This window comes from Petromyzon marinus, chromosome 42 (genome assembly GCF_048934315.1).
Source record: "Petromyzon marinus isolate PM22_M1 ecotype Great Lakes invasive population chromosome 42, UKy_Petmar_22M1.pri1.0, whole genome shotgun sequence".
In the NCBI taxonomy this organism is placed as follows: Eukaryota; Metazoa; Chordata; class Hyperoartia; order Petromyzontiformes; family Petromyzontidae; genus Petromyzon; species Petromyzon marinus.
Window position 1 is genome coordinate 4,470,451 of NC_133708.1, and position 22,003 is coordinate 4,492,453.

At 45.6% G+C, this 22,003-nt stretch overlaps 1 long non-coding RNA gene across 1 annotated transcript; it reads left to right on the plus strand.

Moving 5' to 3' along the window:
* The first annotated feature begins 10,659 nt into the window (after positions 1–10,659).
* LOC142930588 (uncharacterized) lies at positions 10,660–21,092 on the plus strand. Its single transcript, XR_012946544.1, has 3 exons — positions 10,660–10,761; positions 14,268–14,390; positions 18,687–21,092. It is a non-coding gene; the product is annotated as an uncharacterized LOC142930588 (long non-coding RNA).
* Positions 21,093–22,003: the final 911 nt, after the last annotated feature.

Here is a 22,003-nt window from a genome sequence, read left to right on the forward strand (position 1 = left end):
AACGACAAAGTTAGACTTAAGCTAGTTGTAATTAGTTGCGAAACGTCGTACTCAGATTGTAAATGTTGTGGCTTGGCTCTCCAACACACCGGTGTGCTGTAATAGTGACGAATTGGCACTTTTTGATTACGTGACAACCCTTACTAGAGTTGGCTGTGTCGGCTGGTGGCTGGGTTTAACGACACATTTATATATTTACGCGATCTAACCCCAAAACAACTCTCTTATTGAAGGCTATTTTACTCATTCTAGATTTGAAGTTTTCGTGACTGCAAGGATCCATACTCTGGTTCTTTCGGTAAAGTCACGTAGGTAAAGAAAATAATATAAAAGATAAAAATAAATCAACTAAATTAAATCACGACGTTACTATTGCAACACAAGCAATCATCATCAGGTGTGAAAATCACAGCTAAAATTATTTTTTATCTCTTTTTTTAATTTTCTTTACCTACGTGACTTTACCGAAAGAACCAGAGTATGGCTATTTTACTATTTTATTTTACCAGGTAAAGCCCACTGAGCTATGTAGCTCTTTTTCAGAAGGGAACTGGCTATCACAAATCATAGCTCAACGAAGTGGCATATCACGTAAACATTCATAGCAGCCAAATACTCGAAACGCACATTGATTCTAAATGTGGGGAGGGGAAGCGGAGGATCAAAAGGAAAATCCACACAATCACGGGGAGAGAAACACCACAAACTTCAAATACACAGCAGGCGTCAAGGTCGGGGTCGAACCCACGATCTCCTGTATACCAGGCGAGGTAGTTAACATCTCACCAACGGGGTGCACATGAGTCGTCCCGGTAAATAAACTGTTGTTCCGAATCGCACACACAGCACAGTCCACCGTCCTGCCTCAGCAATTCACTGAAGTCATTCGTGCCCCCCGCCCTCACCACACACCTTAGTTTCTCGCAGGCCTGTGCATTTTCCCTCCCAACCTCCTCAGCTTTTGAGACTGTGGAGAAGTTATTACCGGGGTCCCCGACTCGGTGGTGCCTCGGCTGGGAGGCATCCCCCCCCATTGCTCTACAAAAACCCTCGCAAAATTATGACGTTTGGTCCAAAATCCTTCGTTTTTAGTTTCGATCATTCATTTAAGACCATTTTGCTTTGATAAATTATCCACGTGATAAGCCACTTTGTTGAGCGATCATCTGTAGCCAGGTCGTTTCTGAAAAATAGGCGAATTGCTCAGTTGGCTTTACCTGGTAAGATAGAAAAAAATTTCTTCAGTGATTAGATTGTATTGTTTGTTGCACCGTTCTGACCCGCCCCTCCTGGACGTCTATTTCTTGTTTAGAGATGTAGGAAAGAATCGGTGTATTCGGAGAAAACCCATGCTATGAGAGGTTAAAACTTAAAGGTTAAGACTTAAAGTTTGAGACACAAATGGGTTCACAATCCCACTTGCCGCACTATCTCCTGACCACCACAAAGTGCAAATGAGTTTAGGATTTGCAACAACAACTAAAACTGCAGGCCCCACCAACCCTTGCCTCCCAAGTGTAGGCCTATGAGTGTGTGCGACTGAATGGAGGTCTATGTGTTGCAAGCTCAAAATACTTGGGCAATGCTGAATCAGCTCAGGGCGTCACACACAAACCACACATATTACAAACGTCGTAATACAAAATATTTATTAACATCGTTCAGGCAAAGGAATTAGCATCATACATTCGGTAAGAATAATTCGCATCCCTGTGTTAATCCACCGCTGGTTGAAGGCATCCTTGCGTGGTTATTCTGGCAGTATCTTTCGCAGCTTGATGAGGAAAGCTGTGAAAAAAATACAATCCACGCATTATCATTTAACTTCACCTTAACAAAATATAAGATACAGAAATTCAAATGACATGAACCTGCAAATACAGATCACCAGCCTATCTACTCCACACGAAGCTCTCTTGAATAAGAGCAGACTCCTCTCAATGGGTTCTTATAAAAAATAACTTTCCATGCCTTGTCGGTCATGGGGTTGTACATGTATAGTGACATCACGGATGTCACTGTGTGATGCCGGCTCTAGTGAGGCACGCCGTGCGATGTATTGATATCGTGGGCACCACGTTTATGTGGGTGCAGTACCGGCCCTAGAGGGGCTCGGTGAGAGCTGACTGGAAGTGATGGATGGCACCACGCTCTGCGTGCAGTGCCGACCCCTACAGGGTAGGGTGTGAGAGTGCCGGCCATGGGAATGGGATTACAAAGGGCCATGGCACTCTGGTTGACCCCGAAGGACACGTGGCCGGTAAAGTCTACACAGGGCGCCCAGGTGGGGGCTAGGGGTGGTCACGTGTCGGGTCGAAAACCGGCGAGAGGATTCGAGGTGGTCGTGGCCAAGGGCGGAGCCAGCCACGACCAGTGAGGATATAAGCCGGGTCCCCAGAGGGACCGGGATTCGGCGTTGCTGTTGTTATCCTGAAGATCTACGCTTGACGTCTGAGAAAAGTCACCAACACGTGGACCTGGACGCGAGCTGGAGTCCTGTCCGCTGTAGCTACTCCCAATGTAATTAGTGCAGTTAGCCTGGTGGTCACGTAGCTAGTTACGGTGTAATTAGTGTAGTTAGCCTGGTGGTCACATAGCTAGATACAGTGTAATAAGTGCAGTTAGCCTGGTGGTCACATAGCTAGTTACAGTGTAATTAGTGTAGTTAGCCTGGTGGTCATGTAGCTAGTTACGATGTAATTAGTGTAGTTAGCCTGGTGGTCGCAAAGCTAGTTACAGTGTAATTAGTGTAGTTAGCCTGGTGGTCATGTAGCTAGTTACGATGTAATTAGTGTACTTAGCCTGGTGGTCATGTAGCTAGTTACAGTGTAATTAGTGTAGTTAGCCTGGTGGTCATGTAGCTAGTTACGGTGTAATTAGTGTAGTTAGCCTGGTGGTCATGTAGCTAGTTACGATGTAATTAGTGTAGTTAGCCTGGTGGTCATGTAGCTAGTTATGGTGTAATTAGTGTAGTTAGCCTGGTGGTCATGTAGCTAGTTACGGTGTAATTAGTGTAGTTAGCCTGGTGGTCCACCACCGGAGGTTGTTATCTGGTGAAGGGGCAGTTACCCCTTTGTTTTGGTATTAATGTGTTTTCTCCAAGGAGTACTTCTGTGACTCAGTTGAACTCACTACGCATGTAAACACAGCAATACACATGCACAACCCTTAAAAGTATCAAACAGAGATAAATACACATGCATATGATATACACTCACACGCAATATATAGTCACATAGCACACGTTATTTGCAGTAGTAATTCTCTAGACTGTACTGCTATCGATTACCTCATCACCTTGCAAGGTGGGAGACTGACACCTCATCATCATCGACCATGATCTAACCATTGCTGTATTAAGATCTCCCCAAGCCGTTTTCACCCCTCAAGGTCCTACGATGCAACAACTCCCCAAACTCCAGCACACAAACTGATTCCTTTGCTCCGTCTCCGTGGTGGATGTCCTCTCCTGGCCGCATTTCCATTTTTTTGGCAACCGCTCCTCCTTTAGTCTCGATCGCCGGTCATCATCCACGCCAATGACGATGCGCCCTGCTGCCCGAGCACACTTACGTTTCTTAACAGTCAATATTATGTTGACTGTTAACCCTCTCCCATTCCGGTGACGTATGTGTACGTCATCAGAACGAAATAATGAGAAAAAATCTAAAGAAAATAATTTTATTAGGTACGTTTTCAGGTCGGAATACGTACCCGAGGCTCCCACAAGGTCATGTGGGAGGGCATGTGGCACAGTTTGGCGCCAGCTATCATAGAGTTCGGTCGTGTCGCTACGGTTTTCTGCGGTGAGTGAAATGTCTTTAAAAACAACGGCGCTACGCCTCTCTAAATGAAACTAACGGCGAACCGCTTGCACGTTCTGACATTCGGCGGCGAACGGGACACCGCACCCAGCAACTTGCAGACCGCCTCGGGATGGGTAAAATGGTTAAGAACTCACGTGCAATGAAGTTTGCCGATGCCAACTCACCTGAGCCTCTGCACCAGACGTGATCGCCTACCCTTTATACACACCGCCCACAGCGGCACAGCGGCGTCCACCACCCACCAGTGAAGTGATGGCTTCTCTAACCCTGTTTAAAAAATACGTGGGAGGGGAGAAGGGTTACTGTCGCCCAAAACCCTCGCGACCTCCTGGGCACAACACACGCCCTCGCATCCCACCAACGTGGACACAGCCACTCTCAATACCTCTTCTTAATTCCAGACGATTGGTCATCATCTCTCCACACCGTGAGCAGTGTGGTGAAGGCATAGTAACAGATCGTGACACGGAGCCAACTACTGTGGGTGGTGTGAAGGTTCATCGACAAGCCATGGGATGACAATTTCCGTGGGTAGCGTGGTGAAGGTTGGCTGAGGAGATCATTAGCAAAGCCCGGGTGCCATGAGCAGTGTGGTAACGGCTCAGTCACAGGTCGTGGCACAGACCCAGCTACTGTGGGCTGGGCGGTGTTGAGGCCTCGCCGCACCACACTCACCTCCGTCCCCCTCGTCCAGCTCGCCGACCCGCGTGGGTCTCATGTAGGGACTGCCGTCTCTGTGCAGCGCGGGAATTGATGACCCAGCTTCAGTGGGACACCTCCAGCATTAGCTCGACGCTCACCGGCAGCCGCTCTGACCGAACGGTGGCCGCCACATCCACCGCCTGCGTGATGCTGCACAAGCGCACGTGCACACGTGGGGTAGGTGGTCCTGAGTGCGCCCGCATCGGCGCTGCGCAGTCACCCGTCTGCCACTGAAGTGGCGTGTTGTGGCCGATGCAAATGTAGCGCAGAAGAGTATGGGGCTCTGTGTGTGTACGTGTGTATGTTGAACTTCTTTTTGCGCCATACGTCGCCAACCGCACAAATCGGAGGTGCGGGGGAAAGGACCAGAAACTAAATGCACAAAGATCAGTTCTAAAGAAATTAGATTTCAATCTATAATAAATCAACATTTCAATCTAAGAAATGAGGTTTCAATTTGATACGGCTCGCGACCACGTGAAACCCATCACTTCGACATGGCCCACAAGCAATATCCATCACTGTGAGCATCTTAGCCGCACTAATCAGGTACTAGAGGGAAATATTTTTTTCCTGGCTATAACACGGTGTTTCTAATTTTAGTCCGCTTCTGTCACAGCTGAAGGCCCTAGCAGTGACAGAACAATTTCTGATTTGAAACCCCACATAATTTACCCCTGGTATAAGCACAACCGTTTATTATAAACCTTGCTGACATGTGCGCCCACCTCCGTTGCGTTTACGGTCAGCTGCCACAATGCACAGCGCGTTTATAATAAACGGTTGTGCTTATACCAGGAGTAAATTAGGTGGGGTTGCAAATCAGAAATTGTTCTGTCACTGCTAGGGCCTTTGGCTGTGACAGAAGCGGACTAAAATTAGAAACACCATGCTATAGCCAGGTCAAAAATATTTCCCTCTAATACCTGATTAGTGCGGCTAAGATGCTCACAGTGACGGATATTGCTTGTGGGCCATGTCGAAGTGATGCGCATCATGCGGTTGCGAGTCGAATCTAATTGAAAACGAATTTCTTAGATTGAAATCTAATTTCTTAGAGATGGAAAACTAATTTCTTTAGAACTGCTTTTTGTGTTTAGTTTCTGGTCCCTCCCTCACTGCACCTCCGATGAGCACAGATGATTACGTATGGTGCGAAAGAAGTTCAACATTCATATATACAATCAGTGGCTTGACTACGAGTTGTAAAAGTGTCAGAGAGGGTAAAACCTCTTCGTAGTTTTTCATATTTTGATACTGGAAAAAAAGGTCCCATTTTGTAGATGCTCACCCCGAGCTTTAAATGCTCCGATAGTGGCATTGTCTTCGTGCTGTTCCTCTTTTTGCGTTTTGCTCTGGCCTAACACTGGTTGAGACTAGGCCCTAAAGAAGGCTGTCTCTGGTGTCGGCCAATCAGTTTCAAAGACAATGCATATATTATCAGAGCATGTTTGTTTACATGTTCACCACAATAATGCAGACATGATTCCTTGAAAAAGGTTTCTATTTGGTGTTTGAACATCTTAATACCTCTTTTATTGCCAGAAAGTGTTTAACCTATTCTTATTTTTTAATAGTTGTAAAAGTGTGTTTATATACTGCCCTACAAAGCCAGCGATGTGGCATCAATTCCCGACCATCGCTAACGCCGCCACTGCAGCTTTGCACTTTAAATCTAGATTGAAAACTCATTTCTTTAGAACTGAATTTTGTGTTTAGTTTGTTGTATCTTCCCCTGCACCTCCGATTATCCCGGTTGGCTAAGTATGGTGCGAAATAAGTTCAACATACAATCCATGGCTATCCAAAACGTGATATGGGCCTCCTCTAGGGCGAGTCGGCCTCAAACGAGTACCTGATACAATGTACAAAAAATCGGCACTGAGGAAGGGCAACAATACCAGACCTGGCGCTAACCACACCACCACATTGTATGCTGTGCAGGTATTAATAGGTGCTTGCCAACAGAACTTACCCCAACGGTTTGTTCAAGGCTACATGAGAAAAAGTCGTTTTATTCATGCAGCATTGTAAAGTGTGGCATGGCCAGAGGTCGGCAAGACCTGTGGCTCCGGAGACTGCGTTGTGGCTCTTGAAATAGAGTTGTTTTTTTACTGAATTCCAAAAAAATGGCTATTCTTGTTATTTTGTTTGCCGGCCCCTGTCCGTGGAAGTCCAGTTAACCATTGAAGTCCAGTTTGCCATGGAAACCCAGTTTACCATGGAAGTCCAGTTTGCCATGGAAGCCCAGTTTGCCATGGACAGGGGTCACCAACCTGTGGCTCATTAAGGACTGTTTTTGTGACGCTATTTATTAAGGACCACCGTCTCGTATTCACATCCATTGCGGCTCTTTTGAAATATTGAGGTTTTATTTTACCGAATTGGAAAAAAAGTCTCTTATTCTGGTTGCCGACCCCCGGGGCACGGTGAAGTGTCCCACGGTGAGCGCGGCATGGTGAAATGTGGCGTGGTAAACGTGGGTGAATCAAACGGTGCATCGGGAGGGGTCACCTGCACCGGACAGCATCAGCATCATGGCTCCACTCCCCGACCCGGCCTCTAGCACCACGTCTCCCGGTCTCAGGTCAAGGTGCATGAGCATGGCACTCACATCCTGCCATGATAACCATCATCATGACCATCATAACCATCATCATGACCTTCATCATAACCATCATCATGACCATCATAACCATCATCATAACCATCATCATGACCATCGTAACCATCATCATAACCATCATCATGTCGGGCACCGTGTTGCGTGTCCTCGTCCACGCCTTTGACGCTGGCGTCAGGTTGCGTTTCATTCGACGGATGGCTGCCTTGGCCCTGTGCCGCCTGTCCCGCAGACTCCGCATCGGGGCTGAGGCTCTGGGGACCCAGGAGGGTGGCGAGGCGTGCGGCTGGGGACAGGGAACGGCGCCACGTGCCGCGCCGGACAAGGGGTGAGGAGGCAGCATCCGCGACCTGGGAACAAGGGGCAGTGGAAACGCCATCATCTACACCTGCAACAACAGGGCTCTTAAGAGGCAAAATCCGGCCCACGAACTTGCGTTCCTTCATCGTACCATTAAACTATAAACTATATTTTATTTTACCACGTAAGGCCCACTTAGCTATAAAGCTCTTTTTCAAAAGCAACCTGGCTATCACAAATGAGAGCTCATACAGTGGCTTATCACGTGGACATTTATAGCAGCCCAATACTCTTAAACGCATGTTTTTTTAACATGGAGGGAAAAACCTGAGGACATATATAAAAAATACCACCGTGGCTCTGAAATTAAATGACAGTGCTAAAGTTAATTCGTTTGTGCGAGTGCGTGATATAATTTAGTGAATGGTCTTGGACACCATATCGACTGTGTTGTAATGTGTTGTGGAGGTGCAGGCCTGAGGTGTGAGGACTGTAGCACAGAGGTGGTGGTGATTCTGAAAATCCTTATGGAATAAAGTTTGGACACACCTGGCCTATAACAAATGCACGAAGTTTATGCAGCAACACCTCAATGAATCACCAAGACACACATTTAGGAGGGTCCTGCATTGTGATGTTCGGTCGTAAATTATATATTTTTATGTGGTGCTTGTGGGATAAATTGGTCATACCACTCAATAGATCTGCTGCTAGTTATATGTATGTTGAACTTCTTTTGCACCGTACGTAGCCAACCGTGCTAATCGGAGGTGAGATTGTTGGGTTCATGATACCCACTTTATTGGTGGAGTGGCAGTCAAAGGATGGAACATTGTTAATGCGTGAGAAGCTGGCTTTTATATTTAGTGCAGTTTTAGGCAACTATTTGATCAATCTGGCCGTGTTTCCTGAAGGGAAAGTCACTACAAATCACAGCAATATATCTTCGTATTGGATCGATAAAGAGTTATCGAGACTTACCGCTACAGACGGACATAGATAGACGAATAGAGGGAATACATTAATGGCAGTGTTCTTCAGTAATTTTCAGAAGGAGGGGCCCACTTTCGCCGATAAGACATCATCGGGAGTGTGGTGAGGGCCACCACACATTTGAAACCATTGTTGGGTTTTACAGCAGCACGATGATGATGACAATGGGGGGTGTTTTCACTCTTTGTGTATCGTCGGTGGGGGCCGCAGGTCAGGTGCCGGACTAAAGGCCCCGGGGGCCCACCAGGGCACCCGCGGTGGCCTTGCGGTGAACGACACCGCATTAACGCTTTCAACCTCAGTTGGAATGAATGTGTTTTTTTTTTAACCAACTGCCAGGCCCACTAAATAAACATCACCACCAGCGGAGTGTGAAATCCCCCTGCCTTGGTGCATAGCTTCAACGGCTTCACACAGCCAGCCCCCAGCATGCACCGCGCACTGTGACGTGGCCCCGTGTGTCGGCTCCCGTCATGCACCGCGTGTTGTAACACAAGGCTAGGTTATTAGTCGGAATAACCGTGACTTTAAATTTGCTTTTTTTTTCCTTCTAAATCTACAAACCTGTCAACCCATACAGTTCTCTCCGTATTCTTGTACAGGGAAATTGAGTTTTCAGGTCCGTACGGCATACAGACGTTTAAATACGGGCAACAAAATATCTATTTGTTTGTGTTTCTCCCTTATGATGGGACTTTGTAGGATGAACGTTGAGATTTATAAGGACACTGGGTAATCAATAATGTCTGAATTGGTCTGTAATAAGGTAGGGCACTGATAAGGGGTTGACAGGTATGAATCTCTAGCATTAAACTCGCTAGTGACACATTTTTATTCGATCTTCATGCAGCGTCTCGCCGCCCTGTGTCTACCATGCCAAAAGGAGGACAGTGCAGCAGGATTCATCATTGTACTGCACTTCTATGCTCCTCGCCTTAACCGACCCAAACAGAGCAGCCGTTGTGAAATATGGTGAAGAACCCCCGCGAGAGACACTGCATGGGGGGAGCGGCCCTCATAACAGAGTGAATCGCCAAAGGGCTGTAGATTAGCATTTATAATTGTAAGCTTATCAAACGTTGGGGCTGTCTCCAATGACCTGTACTCAGGATGCAATTCTGAATTTCGGATTTATCCGTAATTCCGAATCGTGTTTATTTTCACAGCCAACAGCCCGTGACATCGTCTCCATTATTCTATGGTTCTTTCGGTAAGTCAGGTAGATAGCAAAAATATTAAAAGTGATTAAAAAGTGATTTTACCGATTAAAAAGTGATTTTACCGATTAAAAAGTGAATTTACCGAAAAAAGTTACTTTAACGAAAGAACCATAGAATATGAATTCCTGCAGTCACTAAAGTTGTCAAAATCGCTCCCTTACCACAATTATTATAATGCTGCAAATATGTAAATGACCCTAAAACTTTTTCGAAAACTGTCACGGGAAAATTGTAAATGTTCATCCGCAACGTGACCTTAGGGGCCGTCCATAAATGACGTCACGCACCTGGGGGGGGGGGTCAGACATTTGTGACGATATGTGACGAGGGGGGGGGGGGTTGAGAAATGTGACGTCACATCAAAATGCGCAACTTAAATAAATATAGACACATTCTACTTAATTAAATAGACTTTTTTCTCTTACAACATCAGAGTGCAGCGCCACATTAAATACGCACTACAATGACAATAGTTTAAAGCGATTTGAAGCATGTTTTACTTTCAAAATGGAAATATGGTTTTGGGGGGTGGGGCAGAGCTTTGTGACGTCATATTTGAGGGGGGGTCTGACTTTTTGTGACACCGTGAGACGGCCCCTTAGACCGAACAGCATTAAGAGGTTAAAAACCTCTCCATCTGGCATGTTCGTTAGGGGGGGGGGGGGCACAACGTGACGTCACGTCTTACCTGTGACTCTGTGACGTCACTCGCCCGTGCCCTTCGATGTCGCCAGGGTGCGAGCCCGCACGGCTGGCGAGCTCACGTGACGGCACGCAAACGCGGCGATGCCTGTGCCCAGACGCGCGGTTTGACGCGGACCCTCGTCCTCCCCTCAGGTCTCGGAAGTACGAGGTCATCGGTGATGTCATTTGGCGTTCCGAGTGGCCGTCGCACGTTGCGTGACGTCACCACTCGACGGCGTCGACTATCGATTCCGAGGCTATCGGTGTGAGCGATTCGCCATCGCGATTCTTGAATCGATGTCGTTTCGTCTCCCGTGGGCTGTTCCTGCGGCCGTGATGGCCACGGCCCCTTTTGTGCCAGGCTAGGTGCACCTTGAGGCCGTCAAACGTGGACTCCACCTGCTCCGTCTGTGTGAGATAGAGGGCGTCGCGGTGGCTAAGAGATGTTAACTACCTTGCCTGGTATACAGGAGGTCGTGGGTTCGACCCTGACCCCTGCTGTATATTTGGAGTTTGCGTGTCTCTCCCCGTAGAGATGTTAACTACCTCGCTTTGTATGCAGGAGGTCGTGGGTTCAATTCCGACCCTGACTCCTGCTGTATATTTGGAGTTTGCAGTGTCTCTCTCCCCGTGGTCGCATGTATTTTTCTCCGTGCCCTCCGGTTTTTCCTTCCACATTTAAAATCAACATCACGCGTTTAGAGTCGATCATCGATTATCCACGAGGGAGGGGACGCCAGATTTTCAAAAACTCCGGATAATTAATCACTAAATAATTATTTAAAATAGATGTTTTTTGCACATTCTTGTATGACATGTTTTTAGGTGTTATTTTTTTTTGTTTACTGTATGAAATTGTCAGACATTAACATACAATGGACAAAAATGAACATCCAACTTTAAAAAAGTTACTCTATTTACTGTATCGTATTTACCACTCCAATCTCGAAGACTACATGGGTGTATGTATATGAGCGCAGTATTATTGTATGTAGTGTATAATGTAGTGTATATATTTGACACTGAAATCAAGCATAGCTACTTTGTGTGTCATGTTTTGGTGATTTCGAAAACGTTTTTTGGTTTGGCCATGTTTTTTGTTTATTGTAGTACGGAGTTAGACTGATGGCCTTAATCTAAGTTGTCTTGTGGTTGTTTTTGTTTGACTTGCATCCCACTGGGATTTTTGCACACAGTGTTGGTGTACGGTGCTTTTTCAGGAATATTTGATGTTTTTTTCCTGGATTTTCTGTTTGCACAGTCGCATAGTCACTTTAAGATGTTTTATTGTTTATTTTTGTGTTTGTTGCGGTTGCACCCGATTCAAGAGCCGAATGACTCACAGGGCTATACCAAATAAATGGAACTATCAATGGAACTATGTGTAGTGTCTTCAAAAATTACTCACGCCGACACGTAACAAGTCACCTACTTACACTTTATTCACCTATTCTTGCACCAATTGTAGGCACTCCTATAACTATCTATATCAGTGGTTCTTAAGCTGGGTTCGATCGAACCCCAGGGGTTCGTTGAGTCACTCTCCGGGGTTCGGCAGGGGTCAAGACACACACAGTATAGCAGCCCGGTTCGCACTAGCAATGTCGGGCGGTTTTGTCAGCCGTCAAAAAATTTGCAACACACAATTTTTCTTCGCTGTGTTAGATTACAAGTGTTACACAAAATAAATTCAGCCCACTTGTATTAGTCGTGACGTCACGCTCCGCTTGGCCATCATTGGCTGCAGCTGATCACGCCACATTACGTGATCAGGAACTTGGTGCGCTCAGTAATCAACTTGTGGCTGTTGTGATTGTACGTAATTTGTGATTTTCTTTTAATCTTTCAATCCCTTCATACTAACTATGTCGAGCAAAAAAAGAAAGTGGTTGGACGAATACGTACAATATGGAATCACGTGTATAAAGGAACGTGATGGGAGTCAGCGTCCTCAATGCATGATTTGCAATGCCAAGTTGAGCATTTCTAGTCTAGCACCGGCAAAACTAAAGGAACACTTCCTAAAGCTGCATGGAGATGGGAAATACAAGAACACAACGCTCGCTGAATTCAAGGTGAAGAGAGCCAGATTCGATGAAAAGGCTACTCTGCCTGTTCTCGGCTTTGTACCCATCGACAAACCGATCCTCGCAGCATCGTACGAAGTTGCGTACCTGATCGCAAAGCAGGGCAAACCACACACCATTGGTGAAACACTCGTAAAACCAGCTGCGTTGAAGATGGCGAATATCATGCTGGGAAAAGCTGCTGAAGATAAGTTATCCCAAATTCCTCTTTCAAATTACACTATCAGCAGCAGAATAGACGACATGAGCGATGAGATCTTGGCTCAAGTAGTTGCAGATCTGATTTCATGCCCAATAAAATTCAGCCTCCAACTCGACGAGACCACTGACGTTTCCAATCTAAGCCAGCTTGTTGTATTCGTGCGCTATATGAAAGACGACGTGATGAAGGAATATATTTTTTATTTTGTAACGATCTTTCGTGGAATATGGTTTCTGCAGTTTGTTCGGACGGAGCTCCAGCCATGCTGGGACGACACTGGTTTTGGAGCACTGGTGAAATCCGATGCACCACACATCATTGTTACGCACTGTGTTCTGCACAGGCATGCGTTGGCAACAAAAACCTTGCCTCCAAAACTGGCAGAAGTATTAAAAATTGTAGTTGAATGTGTGAACTACGTGCGAAATAGTGCTATGAAGCACCGCATCTTCAAAGAGCTGTGTAAGGAAATGGGCTCTGAATTCAAGATACTTCTGTACCATTCTAACGTTCGGTGGTTATCCCGGGGAAAGGTGCTGAATCGTGTTTTTGCCATGCGTGTGGAATTAGTCCTGTTTTTGCGAGAGTACCAACATTGTCACGCAGATTGCTTCGAAAATTCTGAGTTCGTTCTCATTTTGGCGTACATGGCCGATATTTTCGATGCTCTCAATCATCCCAATCGACAGATGCAGGGTGGTGGAGTCAACATCATTGAAGCAGAAGAAAACCTGAAGGCGTTTAAAAAAAAGCTCCCTTTATGGAAACGACGAACAGAGAATGATAACTTCACAAACTTCTCCCTGCTGGACGACTGTGTAAGTAAGATCGAAGACGTGTCTAGAATTGGAGACATTTCTGTACCTGGGGAGCTGAAGCAAGCAATTGCCATGCACTTAGATGAGCTCGCAAAGTCTCTCGACGGATACTTCCCCACCAGAGAGTCATATCCAGCATGGGTGAGACAGCCGTTCACGTTTAGTGTTGCGACAGCAGATGTCAACGATGAATACCTCGAGGAAATCATTGAACTTCAGCAGAGCCAGCTTCAACAGCAACTCTTCAGAACAACAACACTCTCAACGTTTTGGTGTCACCAAATCGTACCATACCCTCTAATTGCTAAGAAAGCCCTTGAGATACTCACACTGTTTGTTACAACGTATCTTTGCGAGCAATCTTTTTCGAGGATGGTAGACAAAAACTAAGAAAAGGAACAGACTTTGTTGTGAAAATGATATGAGAGTGGCACTTGCCAAGGTGAAGCCGCGCATTTCTGAACTTGTATCTGAAAGGCAACAGCAAAAGTCACATTGATTTGCAGTAAATATTCATTGAGTTATGTTTTTGTGTGAAATTCATGTTTTGTTGGTTTTGTTCTTTGAATACAGTGATTTTGTGTGCAACTGATGCATGGTTAATTTTGTGCACTAATAAAATATATACCTATGTTTTGAAGAAATCATATTTTATTTTTCCAATTATGAAGGTTTCGGTGAATGCACTGATGAAGCTTGCAGGGTTCAGTACCTCCAATAAGGTTATGAACCACTAATCTATATGATCACTTATGGTTAACTTCTCCCCACTCTTATCTACCTTTCGCCTCCCTTATCCTGCGCTCAGCAGCTCTGCTCTCAGCAACTTCGCACACAGCATCTCCGCATGCAGCGTCTCCACACACAGCAACTCTACACCTCCACCGCTGCCCTCACCTACGCTCCCTCAGACCCGCTCACCCGTCTGTTCCAGGTGAGGGAATCACTATCACCTGCCTGGCGACGGCATAGGGGTTGAGGTTCCTTTGACGGCTGGAGCGGCTGCGGCGAGATGTCTTCACACTTGGTCCTCGGCAACAACTCTCCCGCTCCGCTCACGCACACTCCCTTATTTTAATTCCTCTGCTAATTATCCAAAACCTCTCGTGCGTCTCTTTAAGCTGTCGCCAGGCTAGCGCCTGTCAGCCCATCAATCAACCATTATCTCCCGTCTCCCTGGCAACACCTCCGGTTTCAGCGTGCACAACCGGTCGACTCCGTTTGCACCTGGTTGCCCCTTAACAACTGGCGGTTTGCCCGTGCAAACCTCATGCGCACCTGTTTGTCCTCAGTTGCCCTGGGTTAACTGTGCACACCGCGTATTTCACTACTCTACACATGCACACGGTGGCGATAGCTGGACTGGGTCACAGCCTTTGGAACGGTTTTGTCGGATTGGCCCGGGACGGCCGGATAATGTTGGAAGCAGCCGGATAATCGATGATCAACTATTTATCTGCTTTACATTTTCACGTGACAAAACCACTTCGTTGAGCTATCATTTGTGGTAGCCAGGTCGCTTCTGACAGCTCAGTGGGCCTTAAGTGGTAAAATAAATAAATAAACTTTTGTTTTTGGTTTAGTGTTGCTCCCTTGCATATATGGGTTTTCTCCAGGAGCTCGTTTCCTCCTACATAAACACTAATCTAGTTACAACTCCCCAATATAGAGAGGATCCCAGAGCTTGAGCATTTACTGGTGCCGGCTCACCACTTGGCTGCTGCTGCATTCCCACTTGTCTGTGGTTCCTGCTCGCTCTTCTCGAGACGTTCTCTCGCTGCAAGAGCGAGTGAATAACTGTGCGGCCCGTTACGAGTTGAAGTTATTTTCTGCTGCAGTTGGAATTCGTGGTCAGTCGGCTTTGTTAGCTTTGCGCCCAAGCTATGGAACGCCTTGCCACTTGAAATCAGGCAGTCGGTAGACATTTAAGTCTGCTTTGAAAACCCATCTCTTTTTAAAGTGGCCTACCCTCTATAGTTTGGTCAGTTGGCCTGTCTTTATTTTTGTTTCCTGCTTTTCATGCATTGCGCATTGGGAACCTAGGATGGAATGCGCATTATACATTTGAATTATATTATTCACATTCTTGCGCCTCTTCCCCTAAATGATATCCTGATTCTTCTACTATTGATGTTCCATCACGAGACATCAGTATCCATTTTGTACTTTGACACAGCATCGCAACCTCCCTGTATTTAAGAATGCAAGTCTCAAGTTTATTTTGTTTAACCATGTGAGGATTGAAGACGCTAGGATAGAGCCTCATTTGCAAGAGTGACCTGGGCATCAGCCCACGGAAGTCGATATCACAGTCACTCACGTAACTTTAAATTCTTATGGGCACCAGCAGTAGTCACAGCAAGGCCCCTCAGTAACATTTATGTGTAGCTATGGAATTGACAGCAAGGGCATTGCAGTGGCGAGATGTTAACTACCTCGCCTGGTGTACAGGGGGTCGTGGGTTCGATCCCGACCCTGATGCCTGCTGTATATTTGGAGTTTGCGTGTCTATCTCCCCATGGATTTTTTTCCCTGGGTTCTCTGGCTGCTATAAATTTTCACGTGATAAGCCACTTCGTTGAGCTGTCATTTGTAATAGCCAGGTCACGTCTGAAAAGAGCTATACAGCTCAGTGGGCCTTACCTGGTAAAACAATTTTTTTTAGTAAGTTGATACAGGAGTGCTTCAAGAAAAGCCAAAAGCATTGCATTCGTCCCTGTGTGTGTGAAAAAGCAGGTGATTTCCCAATGCACTCCATTGGGTCCGATTCTGGTGTTGATAGTGGCAGTTTGTAGTGATATTTGGTCCGAAAAATTTCGAATTATCCCTCAGTTATCAAGAGCAACTGCCTTTCTACCAAACGTAATTCAGGCCCGGCCAGGTCACCTTTGACGAACAGATCATAGCTCAGTGGGCTGTACCTGACAAATAAAACAGTATATCCATGAATTAGAGCATATTATTCCTCTGCACTAATCACACCTCCGATTAGCACCATTGGCTAAATACGGTGCGAAATAAGTTCATCGCACATACAGAAAGTTGCAAACCAGTAATCAACTTGAATGGGTTTTGGGCATTGTTAGAAAGTACACTTTATTGCGAAGAAAATGTCATCAACTATTCACTTTGCAATTTACACAAGACCTGAAATATCTTGAATTACAGATCATTGATATCCCTTAGCCAAGAGCGATGCTGAAGCATGGGAAGGTAACTAGGAAACAGACACCATTGTGAAGCATGCACAGTAAAGCCACCGCCTCCGCTATAACCGCGCATGTGGCCGCATGACATTCTCGCCGAATCTTATAAGCCACAGGCCCTGAGGGGGCATGCATATGCGTGGATTAGCACACACGGTACGGACACCATAAACTACGCACAGTGACATACTGATGGACAATCGACTTCGGTGGTACTGTAGACCTAAGTTTTTTTTACACAGGGCACAACCTCCTGATGAGACTCGAGGAAACGATAAAGAAACCAATGTATTTTTTTATTTTACCAGGTAAGGCCCCACTGAGCTGTGGTAGCTATTTTAAGAAGCGACCTGGCCACAAATGATAGCTCAACGAAGTGGCTGATCGTCACGTGGGAATTGATAGCAGTCAAATACTCCTTAAGCGCATGTTGATTCTAAATGTGGAGGGAAAAACCCTAGGACCCGGACAAAAATCCACGTACCCACGGGGAGAGAGAGACATAGAAGCGAACAAAGCCTCACCAGGGTTTTCTATGACGCATTGCTATTAAGAGCCCAATAATTGGTATATTGAAATGTGATTTTATTGCAGAGGGTAAACAAGCTCCCTTTTTGTGACTTTATGTAAATATATTGGTTTGAATAAAAGTGTTTGAGGGATTTTGCGTTTCTCTTTGCTGTGCATAACTATGTTGGGAATGCATCTGACAAACAATTGAACTAGACATGCGTAGGTATGTACAACTTGATAACACTGTAATCAACTTAAAACTGACACTGTGTATTGTTAGGGTGTTTATGAATTGTCTGAGGTTGCTTAATCTGTGGAACTGCCAGTGTTTCTTAGTTAGATGAGGCATAAATATTTGCCTTAAGAGACCACTTTCTGTGCGTTGTTTACACTACGTTTTTTATGGATACTGTGTTTTTTATTCCATATAATGCCATCATGTTTTAGGCTCAGTCTACATTACAATTAATATGACAGATTAAAAATCGTGTTTTTAGAGATACATAATTGAAAAAAAATGAAGATAATTTGTATATTGCGATTATAATTTGCTATCTATTGTTTTACTTCGCTTATGTGTTATTGTTTAAGATTTGGTTTATTTTTACCGTCACTTGTTGCGTATGTCGGAGGAAGTGGTGGTGTTGTTTTTTGTTGATGAAACACGATTCGAGAGCTTCTTGACTCACAGGGTCATGCAAAATAAACTGAAACTTAATGGACAGCTGAGGAAAGACAGTTTGAGTTCGGAAATATATATATTTTTGCACGGACATCATTTGCCGTAGCAAATGTGTAAAGCGTTCCAACCACCCTCCCAACTCTACACTCAATGCGTCTGGTCCAATTCACCGTACGTCACGTGACTTTTTGATGAATGCAACTCAACACAGTATCACTTAAAAAATTTACAATTTTTTCGCATGCTTTCATGGTGGATTATACGTAAATAATAATAATAGGTCTACATCACCACATTAGAATTACATCTTGGTTGCTCTGCCTATAGGCTGTTTAATACTGGAGTTCGTTACCTCAAAATCCACTACGGCAACATACAGCGATTGCTTTTGCATCATGTCGCTGGGTTATGGTGAAGGGACCCACCCCACAGTGTTCATGGAGACCTCTTGCCTATATGAGGCAATCCATACACATTGTAATGAGCAGGCTAAATGGAGCACAGGAGGGCAAGTGAAAGATGAGCTTCATTTTATTCACCCGGAACCATGTTGACGCTCACCCACTTAAACACGTGCTTCTGGCAAATATTGTTCCAAACAGCACAGTAAGCTGCTCATTAGTGAAACAAACATATGTCCGTTTATTTTGTAGATTTAAAATTGCATGTTCATCAGGATTTCACTGTACACGTACGGTAGCTGGGGACCTTTTAAGCGACTGCTTGGACCTGTCCAAAAATTGGCAAATCTCCCTCTTTCCAATGTGTTTTCGGGTCATACCATGTTCTTGTACCATGTTTGTTGTCCTTCCCCTGTACCACCGATTAGCACGGTCGGCTAACACACGTACACGTTCGGCTTCTTCGGGAGCTCTCGTGAAACTGAAGAAGTTCCCAGAAAACGTCGGAGACATCGTGCCCAACAATGCGCAGTGCAACCAAAAAAACACAGACATCGAGAGAGGGCTACGAAGCACAATAAAAACGCGAAAACGTACGCAGCAAAACTCTCCGTCAGTACGGCGGGGGCCCTCGCGGGCACCGTCCCTACCCCGTGGGCACGTGGTGGCCGGGGCCTCACGGGGCCCACATCCCACCAATGCATGGCGGCGAAGTGCGCCCGGCGCGTGTTGGAGCCGCAGTGGACCTCGCCCTTCTTCACGTGGTGCGACAGGAGGTCGTCCACGAAGGAGCAGCGCAGGCCAAGGGGCTCGAGCAGCGAGCACACGCTGGTCTCGAGGGCGCACTGCTCGTCGATGATCGGACCAAACGGCTTGGGGATGGCCAGCTCCTTGTTCAGCACCACCATGTTCACCTGCGAGTCGTGACACGTGCAAGAGGTGAATTTTCTTTCACGTGTGTATGTTTAACTTTGTTAGCAGCGTATGTCGCCAACCGCACTAATCGGCTGAGTGTCTCGCAGTTTATAACGGTTTGTTAGAAACGTCTTTGCCGTGTTCACCTTTCCACAATAAAGAATACGACGTTTCGCCAATTCTGGCCGTCCCCTTATGATGCTAATTGTAATTATTGGTGAAACATCGTACTCATTGTAAATGTTGTGGGTTTACCTCTCCAAAACACCGGTGTGCTGAACTCCTAACGAATTGGCATGTTTTGTTTACGTACTGAACCTTACTAATTAAGCAAGCACCCTCTCTAGTTTCCACTCCTCCCTCAAGACCCACCTCTTCTCCCAGGCCCATCCTTCCCTCCATCCCTTAGCACCCCCATAATTCCGGTACTCACAAACCGCCCTCCCCATACCCCAAACCCTATCCGCCATATCACTTTTCGTTACCCGAATTGTACCACTCATAATCCTTGTAAAGCGCTGTAGATAACAGCGCTATGTAAATATAAGATATATTGGCTGTGTCGGGTGGTGGCGGGTTTGACATTTATATTTATGCGATCTAACCCAAAAAACCTCTTATTATGGACAATATTGGTCGTGAAAGCTCTGCTGCTACTACTACGTGTTAACTTGCACCTGTGGTGGCGAGGCTGTTATTGCTCGCCAAGCGCACGGCTTCCGTCGCGTTTTGCATTCTCGACCGGTCGCAGGGGACGTGAACCCGAGGTTTGCCACGCAACATTGCAGCAGCAACAACGACAATGAGGGCAGCCACACGCACCATGTTGGAGAAGTAGGCCTTGGCCTTGCACTAGTTGAGGAAGAACACGGGGAGCTCAATAATGTCCGCCTCCTCCAGGCCCAGCTCCCTCTTGAGCACGTCATGGTTCCAGTCGATGCAGCGCTGCCACCACACACAGGACAGATAAATGGGGAGCCGGGGATCGCGTCGCTTCAAGGCTGTGTGGCAGGTGCCTCCCCAACCCCAGCAAGCTGTTAATGGCGCTGTCTCCACCGCTGCGTATGTTCAGTGGTCCCTCGGTCTATGATTCCATCGATTAACAATTCGCCTCCCATAGAGTCCCATTTCTATTAACGATACATTTTCAATTAACGATACGGTTTTACGATATCACGCGGCCGCCCATTTCGGCCAATCGGAGCGGTCCCAAGTGGACTCAGCCAACCTCAGCTCCATCAACCCCTTAAGCCGCTATCCATGTTCTTAGCCAAAGGTATGACATTTTATTGTATGCTCTATTGATTATTTATCCATTTATCTATTCATATTAATGCTCTAATATGTTCCTATAACGTGTATTTATTAAAATTGCGTGTTTAAATATTATAACCTATATTTTTAGGGTGAAAAAGATCAACTTCTGGTCGTCGTTTAACAAATTAAGCCTTCAACGTGTATTTCCTATATTCGATTCATGATGTCAAGTAACGATGGTTTTCGTGGACCCAGTTAACATCGTTAATCGAGGGATCATCGTATATCTGTACAGCGGCTGGGAGGGCAATCACTCGTGATGATAGTGTAGAGGTGTTAACTACTCACTGTTCGGCATTGCCACTAGGTATCAAAGGGGCAGTGCAGCGTTACCTCTGTGTACATAACGGTTGGGGTCAGACGAGGTGAAGTGGATCGTAGCCACAGGTATCAGTGTGTTTAACACGTAGTAGAGCTTCCACGACCAATATCCATGAGGTTTTTTGTTGGGTTAGATTGCGTAAATATACATGTCGTTAAACCCGCCACCACCCGACACAGCCAATTAGTAAGGTTTGTCACGCAAACAAAATATGCCAATTGGTTACTAGTTCAGCACGCCGATGTGTTGGAGAGTAAACTCACATTTATAATTCGAGTACTAAAACTTACATTCTATAGTTGTGGCTTTAGCCAGGAAAAAATACATTTTAGTGATATTGCTATTGATTTAATGATCAACTTATATTTAACATATGTAATTAAAGATATCGGTGTTACAAAAAATAACCTAATGATAACATGTCTAATGAATGTAAAACACTAAAATCCCTCTTGCACCCTCAAATGCGGAATGTGCACCGTTATAACGCGGAACACTCCCGTTATAACGCGGAACGCTCCCATTATAAAGCGGAATGCTCCCATTATCACGCAGAATGAGCGGCGTTATAATGCTGAATGCTCCCATTATAACACGGCATGAGCGCCGTTATAACATGGAATGAGCGCCGTTATAACGCGGTTTTCTGAGCAGTCGACGTCGAACTACTTTCTTGAGCTGCATGGCTGAATGGTGTGATACAGTACGCGGAATGATACAGTAACACGGTGGTGTAGCCTCATTTATCCCGCCACGTTACTCCCCGTGTGCATATCATATCTCGCCAAACTATGTTGTTTACATTTTTAGTGGGGAAAGTTTTTCGCTTAAAACGAGTTTTTAGTTTGAAGCAGCACTTATCAGGAACGCATCTACCGCCTTAAACGAGGACTTACTGTGATAATATATTTTATCATTTTTTATTAAACAAGAGCCCAGTATACGGCACGAGCGACGGAAATTATATTTTTGTTAAACGGACAGTGTGATTATCGTGGACATGACATCGTACTTTATACCGTAGCATCCCCATAAGGGGTGACCCGAATGAGCTGTGTGTGCCCATCTGGTGGAGAGGCGATGATGATGATGGCGAAGCCACTGCCAGCGCATTTCAGTTTCAAATTAGTGAACTATTCTAAACTAAAAAAAATATTTTACCAGGTAAATAGCTCTTTTTCAGAAGCGACC